The sequence below is a fragment of the Pteronotus mesoamericanus genome, unplaced genomic scaffold (genome assembly GCF_021234165.1).
Source record: "Pteronotus mesoamericanus isolate MK-2021 breed Mesoamerican mustached bat unplaced genomic scaffold, CSHL_Meso_final contig_557, whole genome shotgun sequence".
In the NCBI taxonomy this organism is placed as follows: Eukaryota; Metazoa; Chordata; class Mammalia; order Chiroptera; family Mormoopidae; genus Pteronotus; species Pteronotus mesoamericanus.
In genome coordinates this window covers 5,831,073-5,840,514 of record NW_026555200.1, presented here as the reverse complement: position 1 = coordinate 5,840,514, position 9,442 = coordinate 5,831,073, and positions in this window count along the sequence as shown.

Genomic DNA, 9,442 nt, shown 5'->3' with positions numbered 1-9,442 from the left:
GAGGGCTGGCCCGCAACCTTGGGGACACAGGTACATGTTGGGGGACAGGCTCAGATTCTGGGACCCTGGCAGGGGGCTTCCCAGCCTCATCGAGAAGAAGGCAGCGAGGACAGACGGCATGTCAGCATGGACTGGGGAGGCCAGGAGTCCCGAGGTCCCGTCCAAATGCCTGGGCAGCAGAAGGCCTTCAGGAGCTCCGCAGGGGGAAGGCAGGAGCGGGGAGCCACACGAGTGCCCGAGAGCAAATCTGCCTTCCGTGCCCACGGACAGGGCCCCAGAGCACACACACTTAGATCTAAAGAAAATTGTTCTGGACTGAACTCGCTTCTTCCAAAATTCATCTTCAAGTCCTAACTCCTGGCGCCTCTACATGCGGCTGTGTTGGGTCAAGGAGCCTCGAAAGAGGCGATGAAGTTCAATGCCGTCAGAGGGGTGGGCTCAAATCCAGCAGGTCCTGAGAAGAGAAAGAGAGACCTCAGGGACGCACACACACAGGGATGGCCCTGGGAGGCCCCAGGAAAAGCTAACCTTCCAGCACCTTGGTCTTGAACGGCCAGCCTCAGGATGGTGAGAAAATCAATGCCAGTGGTTTCAGCCGCCCAGCCTGCAGTCCTTGCTAGGGCAGCTCTCGCCGACCGACCGAGACATTAGGTAATCCCACAGTCCCGGCTCCGCGGGGAGGGCGTGGCGTTGACCCCGGGACAGGTGCGTTCCTGAGCAGAGCTGGCTTGGTGGCTGTCCAGGGGACAGTTTCCTGAAGCCCGGAGACATGTCACGTGGGCCCAACCCTCGCTGTGCAGGCATTCACGGGGGCCCTGATTCTCCGTCCTCTTTCAGGCCCTGAAGCAGCCTGGGTCGGGGGCACAGGGGCATTTCAACCTCCGTGTGAGACCCAGCGCCCGCGGTTGCCCACTCCATTCACTTGTTCATTCACTCATTCACCAGGCCTGCACGCAATGCTTTCTTGCCAGGGGCGACAGATGAGCGACATCATCAGCCTCTTTATCACCGATATCCTAACTTGGGGCTCGAGGAACTTTCTGGAAAAGAGGAACAACTTTGAGCTTCGCTGCCGTCCAGTCTCTGTCTCCATGATGCAGCTCTTCCTCAGGAGGGAAACTGCTCCAGACAATGTGTAAATACCGGGGCTGGGCTGTGTTCCAATAAAACTTTTTCTAAAGACACAGAAGTTTGAATTTCTATACTTTTCACATGTCATGAAATATTATTCTCTTTTTGCTTTCCTCCCACCAAACATGTAAAAATGTAAAAAACACTCTCAGCTCCCAGGCCGTATAAAACCGGGTGTACAGGCTGTAGTTTAATTACCCTTATTCTAAAAAAAAAAAAAAAAAATCCATCAAGCCAGATGTACCATAAAATGACTCTGAGTGTAGCTGATTAATTGCTTTTTCTTTGCTTTGGTCCTCGTTGATGGATGTGATTCCTGGTGTCAAATCCAAGGTTATTTAAAAAAAAAAAAAGGTTAATAGGGGCTGTCTCCACGGGATAGATACCCGCCTCCACCCCACCCGGGGAGCTGACCCTGGGATGAAGTCACCCACCCAAAGTCACTTTCCCAGTTCACACCTCACTCAAAACATGTGACTTGGGACCACGTCTGCCATTCAGGAACGACGTGCTTCTAAAGTTCCAGGGATGGAAATGTGATCGGTGACTGTCAGGGCTGCCTGTGAGGGCACATGGGGGCTAAGTCCCCGCACTGTGTCCTCAACAACCGGGGCTGCAGAGTGGTTGAAAGGTTGGCGTGTCCTTGTGGTTGCCTAAGAAGCTCTGGCAACGCCAGGCTTGTCCAGGGGCCTTGGGTGAACCCCCGTCTCCCCCAGGAGAAAGCCCTTGGAGCGACAGCTGGAAAAAAGAAACATGTCCACACTCCCACAGCACAGCCAGTTCCCAGGGGCCGCTGCCAGGACAAGCCAGTCTCCAGGGCTGGGCAGCAGCGGCCACCCCGCCCCCGCCACAAATGAACCGAGGGTGCATTTAAAGTCCACTCACAAATGATAGGGGAATCTCGCCTCCGTATAAAACGAAAACAAAAACACTGGCAGCCACACTTTAAAGAGAGACGTGGTCTGAACCTCAGATTGTTTTAAAGAATTAAATGTTACTGTTTTCAAGGCCCCAGGGTTATTTTTTTTATTGTTGACATTATTGCTGATGTCCCCCGTTTCCCCTCCTTTGCCCACCTCCACCCAGCCCCGTGCCCCTCCCTCTCCTCTGGCCCTCACCACACTGATGTCTGTACCTACGGGTCACGCACGTATGTTCTTTGGCTAAACCTTTCACTTTCTGTCACCCAGCCCCCCACCCCCGCCCCTCTGAGATCCGTCAGTCTGTTCCACGTGTCCACACCTCGGGTTCTATTTCTGTTCGTCAGCTTATTTTGTTCATTAGATTCCGCAGATAATTGAGATCATACGGTGTTTGTCTTTCCCTGACCGGCTTATTTCACTTAACATAATGTTCTCCACATCCATCTATGCTGCCACAAAGGGTAAAATTTCCTTCTTTTTTACAGGCAAGTAGTATTTCAGTGTGTAAATGTGCTGCAGCTTTTTTGTCCACTCATCTACTGATGGGCACTTGGGCTGCTTCCATATCTTGACTATTGGAAATAGCACCGCTACGAACAAACGGATGCTTATGTTCTTTCTGTTGGGTGTTTCAGGATTCTTAGGCTATATTCCCAGCAGTGGGGTTGCTGAGTCATAAGGCAGACCCATCTTTAATTTTTTGAGGAACCCCCATACTGCCTTCCATAGCAGCTGCACCCGTCTGCACTCCCGAGACCATGGGGCTGTGGAAACTCAGTTGACTAGTTTTTCTGCAGCAAGGCCGCTGCTTGCAGAAGGGGTGAGAGGGAGGTCCGGGGGGGCCCTACATCCCCCGGCTCTGTTATCTGTTTATCTTACAGTGTTTCCTGGGCTGGTGACAGGCGATGCAGTAAAAACTAAAACAGGAAAGACATTTATAAACAAAAGCTTCAGAGTTGAGATGTCCAGCTAAAGTGCCCCAGGGAGTGGAGGGAGGGGACTGGGTCAGCTGGGGTTGGGGAAGGACAGCAGCCAGCACCGTGTGTACAAAAGACCTGGAAGCACGAAGGAGTGTCCCTTGGCCAAAGATTCTGGAAGTATTACCAGGGGCAGATGGAGCTTTGGAAGAGTGGATGAGAGCTTGCATTTGGCTGGGCCCCTCAGGATGGAAGCCCCTTGGAGCCAGAGCTGTTACTGAGGGAGGGTGTCAGGCTCCTGCTGGACCCCCACCCCACCCCATGCCGCCAAGCTCTGCTACCCAAGACTATTTAACGGGGCAAACATGGCTGAGAACCCCCCTCAGCCAGCCCCAAAAGTCACGGTGGACACGTCCTTGGCAGGCCCCTGTGGCTTTCGGAACCCTCCACGAGGACATTCCAGGGCTGTGGGGACACATGCTGTCTGAGGGAGCCAGGAGCGAGCCCCACCAGCCGCCATCCTGCACCTCGGACGGTAGACGCGCAACCTGAGCGGCTCCCACAGTCTCCCTGGGGGCCCAGCGGGATTTGATCTTGTGTCCCCACAGTGTTACCAGCTCCTTATCTCCCTCTTTACACTTTCATCCCTTCCCTCACCTCCCTGCTGCCTGGGACCACCCCTCAAATCAAGTACCGGCACCCCAGCCTCATCCCAGGCCAAGCTTTGGGGAAAAGCAAAGGCAGGCTTTCCGGCTAGGTTCTTCCTGGATCCCAGACTCCTGTGAGGGGCAAGCCTCCCATGGGGGGCACATGTTTTCGAAGGAGCATTTTTTCCTTCCTCCTTGAGCCCAGATGGACAGACGACTTTCCTCCATAGTCTCCGCTGGCAGATGCATGGAAAGGCCCCCTTCCCAGAGGCTGTGGCTCCTGAGGTGCCCCCCCACCCCCTATTCAATCCTCAACCCTCTCATTCTCAACATCTGGGTTACAGAGTTCAGCAAACGGCTGGAGGGCAGTCCCAACTCCCTTTCTATTGACCCCTGGAGATTTCTTGAGCTTTTATGGAAAACAGTATGGCAGTTCTTCAAAGAATTAAAAATAGCATAAACATATGATCCAGTAATTCCACTTCTGTGCACAGACCCAAAAGAATTGAAAGCAGCATCTTGAGCAGATTTTTTTTTTGTGTTCATAACAATCTTATTCACAAGAGCCACAAGGTGGAAGCAACCCAGGTGACCGTGGCCAGAGGAACGGACACGCGAAATGTGGCAGATGCACACAAGGGAGCCTCGTTCAGCCTCAAAGCCGAGGAAGCTCCAGCACAGGCCACGCTGTGGGTGAAGCTGGAGGGCGTTAGGCTAAGTGAAAAGACAAGCACTGAATGATTCTACATATATCAGGTACTTGGAGGGGTCAAGTTCATAGACACGAAGCAGAAGGGTGGTTTCCAGGGACTCGAGGGAGGAGCAGGGAGGGGCAGCATTCAATGGGGACAGAGTTTCTGCTCGGAAGGAGGGAAAGGCTCTGGAGACGGACAACAGTGACGGTTGGGCAGCAAAAGAAATGTATTTGATGCCACTGGGCTGTGATCTTAGCAATGCTTAAAATGATAAATGTGATGTCTGCATCATTGCAATTAAAATAAATAAATGGCTCTAGCTCAGTGGATGGAGCGCCAGCCTGGGAACCGAAAGGTTGCCAGTTCGAGTCCCACTCAGGGCACACACCTGGGTTGTGGGCCAGGTCCCCAGTTGGGGGGTGTGCGAGAAGCAACCAATCGATATATTTCTTACACATTGATATTTCTCTCCCTCTCTTTCTCCCTCCTGTTTCCATTCTCTAAAAGTAAATAAATAAAGTCTATACAGATATATAAGTAAGTAAATCAGAGAACAACTCAGTTTTGTGTCAAAAAAAGTGGTTTGTTGCCCTGGCTGGCCCTGACTCAGTCCATTGGACATCATCCCACAAAGCAAAAGGTCACCGGTTCGATCCTTGGTCAGGACACATGCCTGGGCTGCGGGCCAGCTCCCCAATGGGGGTGCGTATGAAACGCAGACAACTGATATCTCTCTCTCTCTCTCTCTCTTTCTCCCTCCCTTCCCCTCTATCTAAAATTATGTGCATATAATCTTTTTTTTTTTAAGTGGTTTGTTGCATCTCATCTGGGATTCATAGGAGTTTTGTAGCAAGTAGGACTATTTGGGATCTTGTATCAGCCGTAATTCCAGAAGCAGAGGCTCTGGGACCAAAGAGCAAAGGGCCCCGTGGTGCCTCGGCATCCCCGCTGCGCTGTCCTCTGAGGCCTTGTCAGCAGCACTGGTGGCCTCGCGAGCCTGCTTCACCCCGCGGGCACGATCTGCCCCATCTGCAGTTACAAAGGCAGGAGGCTGGAATTAGCGACATTTCAGCACGTGAACCAGCATGTGTTCAGAACACAGGTGGTAAAACCAACTCCCAAAGGTAGAAAACCGTGCTGTTAAACCAAAACCTTCAAGGCTGAAAGGTTTTCTGAGAGAAAGGGTTTACTGGCCATATGTCAGCCTGAAAAGGCCCAGGCCCTGGGCCGGCAGCCCGAACCACCAGCAGCAGGCGCGGTGCAGAAGGCAGATGTGCCCACTGCCCCAGGACTGACCCGGATCTTCTACATGTTATATTTAGAAGAACAGAGAGGTGGGCTGTTTTGAAAGAATGTACAATGGCTATAGATAAAGGAGGCCGGGGAAGGAGGAGCAGGGCTCCTTCTGGGATAAGGGCATCATCTGCAAGGAAAAAGCATTTGCTGTTTCTGAGTTGGTTTTGCGCGGCAGTTTGGGAAGTTCCTGCACAATCAAGACGCGGTGGCATCGGTGGTGAGTTGTTCTATCTGGACAGCAGGCAGCAGGCTGATCCAAAGTCTCCACAGACGCTCAGGAACGCGGGCAGTCCTTCTCTGGCTTTGGTTGGAGCCTCATAACTGATCGATCTTTCTTGCCTCGTTCTCCCACCATCCCGCCGGCTCTAACCTAATTGAGGACATCTCAGAATGTGCTCCTTGGCCGCATCTGTGAACAAACACACAGCCTAGCTGCTCCGGAGTCGACCTGCTTCTCCATCCCTGGTGTCTCTCCTGCCAGTGCTCCCCAGGCCTCCTGCTTCCAGTCTCTCACATAATCCCCACCTCAGGGCCTCTGCACCTGCTGTGCCTGCTGGCAAGGACCCTCTCCCCAGGGCCTTACAGGTGTAGTCCTTTGCAGCCTCGGCATCTCACCTAAGGCTGCCTCTGCGAGGCCTCCTCTGACCCCCTCTCCAAAGGCAATGTTGGATCCTTAAGCAATTCACCATCACAGCACCTCACTTATCGCCTTCGTGGCAAGGGACACAAGGTAATGACTCCATGCACATTTGTCTCTTGGCTCACTGACGCTCTCCCCTAGTGACATGTGAGCTCCACGAGGGGCGGGGCCCCTGCTTAGCTTCACCTGAGTCCCCAGTGCCCGCACCTGGAGAAATTGAGATAGAAGTTGTGGAGGAAAATGTATCAGACCTTTCATGATTCAATGGCACCACGAAGCCCTGGACTGATTCTAGGCCTAGAAATCAACCTGTGGGTGGCAATGTCCTTTAATGGTCACTACCCAGTGGGGACGCTGAGGCAGGGCGGGGGACGGCAGATGTAGGGAGGATGGGATGCTTTGTCAACATTAAATTCCACCTGCCCGTTCAATAGCCTTGGAAATGTCAAGTAGGTGAAGGTTCCAGAACATATCTCAGGGGAAGGGTGAAGCTGCAGGTGGAAATTGGGGGTCGTATGGATGCCATATAGACGGTCTTTAAAGTCTGGGACTAGATGAGGTCACCTAGAGAGAGAAAGGCCACCAGTCTCAGAGTTGGAATGCTTGGCTGCCTTCGAGCTGTAGGAAGCACGTTTTATACGACTTTGTCGACTGCCCAGCACGCGTCCTTCAGGGGGGGGCATCGGGGAAGGATTCGACTCAGGGGTCCTCTTCTCTCTGTCCCTCACCAGCTGTGGAGCTCAGCACCTCCTCCAAGTCTCAGTTTCCCCATCTGTAAAGCTACCATGGGTCACGTGACCTGCCTTATTTATCAACAACCAAACTGCATCCCCTGCCCCCCCGCCCACCGTGTCCTCAAGCACTGGTGCTGGGAACAAGATGAGCCCCTGTCCTGGGGAAGCCCACAGTTTGGTGGGAGAAGCCTGGAGACAGAGTCCCACAGAAGCAGAAGGCCCCCTTCTAACTCAGAGACGGCGTGTGGGGAGGCGATTCCCGAACACCCTGGGGAAGCAAGCATTTTAAGTACCTTTTTCTAAAAGAGGCAAGTCTGCCTGCCTTCCCCCTCACTGGTCACAGATTTACAAACCAGCACGGAGGAGTGATCGGTGGGAAGATCCAGGGCAGTGTAACCTGAAAGTCAGAGGGAGAACGTCTGAGGGTACCTCCCGCTTAGAGCCCCTAATCCACTCCTGGGAGGGGCTGGCGCACAGACTAAGGAGCAAACCACATGGGCTCAAAGCTTCTGCGCCTCAGTCTTCTCATCTGTAAAACAGGGACAATTATAATAGTCTCCACCCCGCGGGGTCATGAGGACGGTTGAGTGAGCTCATACACACAGACCCTATAAACATCAGTTCAGATTTGGGTCCCTCATGCTCACCGGCCTTCTCCCCTTGCCCTGGGCCCCGAGCGGCAGCCTGGGCTCTGCCCTGCTTAGACTGCGGCAATGCCCGGCCTGCGACCGGAGCCAGGTCCTCCGGGAGGGCAGGGAACCTGGGCTGATCTCCAGGAGCGAACGAATTCTTCCAAGTCCTCCGAAGAGGGCCCTGCTTCTGCCCCCCCCCCCCCCGAGTAATCAGGCCCAGAAAATAGCCACTGAAAAGTGACCCGTCCCAGCCTGCAGCTGCTCTGTCTCACGGGCAGCCCTATTTGTCCACCAACTCCCATGGTCTTCCACAGGAAGCCGGAGAGCTGTCACCTCTCAAAACCCTGGCGGGTACGACTGGGGTGAAGCTGCCGGAGGAAGAAGAGGTCTTCCCTACTCGGCCTGGCCAAGGTGACGTCCCCCGGGCACTGGGTTCTCCTGAGCCTCCCCGGACCAGCCCGGGGTCTCCCACTGACCTGTGCTGCCCATCGGTTCCCTTCTCTGTTAGAGCTTGTTGCATTTTCCCCTGCACATGACCGAAGCTCTAGGTATGCGGGACCCTAACAAGCTCACTGGCTTTGGATGCCCTCTGTCGTGCCCAGGTTTGCAGTGGAGCAGGGGCCAAGCCAGTCTTGGTTGCATGAATGAATGATGTCTGCCCGATTTCTCTCTCCTGCTCTGCCCACTCCCTCATTGGGTGGAAGCTACTGTGGGTCCAGACATCATCTCCTCCCCTTCTGGGATGGACACATCCATGTTGATGCTCCTGACCCTGCATCCCTTAAGTTCAGAGCATCAGTATTGGGTACCAGGTTGAGAAGAACAATGAGCATCTCCCTAGTTCACGCCCACACTCTGTGGATACAAACCCACTTCTCAAGGTCCTTAACCAATAGCCTTGCCAACTGCCAGCCACCTCCCACCAATCAATGGGGCTTAAACCCCTACTGCGGCGGCGGGGGAGGGGGGGAGGGGCGGGGGCAGGGCAGGGAAGCCAAAGGTGTGACCATAAGACTCATTATGCACCGGCAGTTTCTCTGGTCGAGGCACAGTTAGTTTACGTAATCCTCACTGCAGCCCTGGGAGGCAGGTGCTCTCACCCCGTCTCCTTTTTGCAGTGGGTGACACAGCAGCTTGGAGAGGGTAAGTCGCTTTCCCAAGGTTCTGGAATTCAAACCTGCATGGCCTGACTCTAGGGTGGGCATGACCAACTTCTGGCCCGGGACGGGGGTAAACCTCACTCATTCTACAGGCAAGGGTACCTTACTTAGAGGCCATGGCTTACTGGGAGGATTAAGTGAGGTGGCCTTGGACCTCGCTGTGGCGCGTGTTCTTCTCATCGTGATCATCACAGCTCTATGACCTCAGGCAAGGTACTTGGCCCATCCACCCGAGCAAAAGAAGGCCCACCCCTCAGGGTTGGTGCGAGAAGGAAATGAAACACCACTCCATGACCACTCGTCCACAATTCTAAATCCAAACACCCTGAAAATTGGCAGAGAACCTGGCCTGGCTGCCCCGCATTTGGCGGCAAACCTTGACCTTGCCTGACCAGGAGGCTATTTACAGGGTGTTTTTAGATCCCACGCAGCGTGACTGTTCAGAACCGTTCTGTGCTTGATGACAGAGTGCTGCCCTGAGCCAGGAGCGTCATCCGAAATGTCACGGTGTCCACACCACCTGACGTCTCTACCACCATCGGAGCAGCTCTGATTTGGGAAGCACACCCAGAGCTTTCGACACGGGCTTGTAGTATCCGCTTCACAGAATCGGCAGACAGCACGTGCTCAGCAAACAACAGGCCCCCTCCTTTTAGGATTATGCATG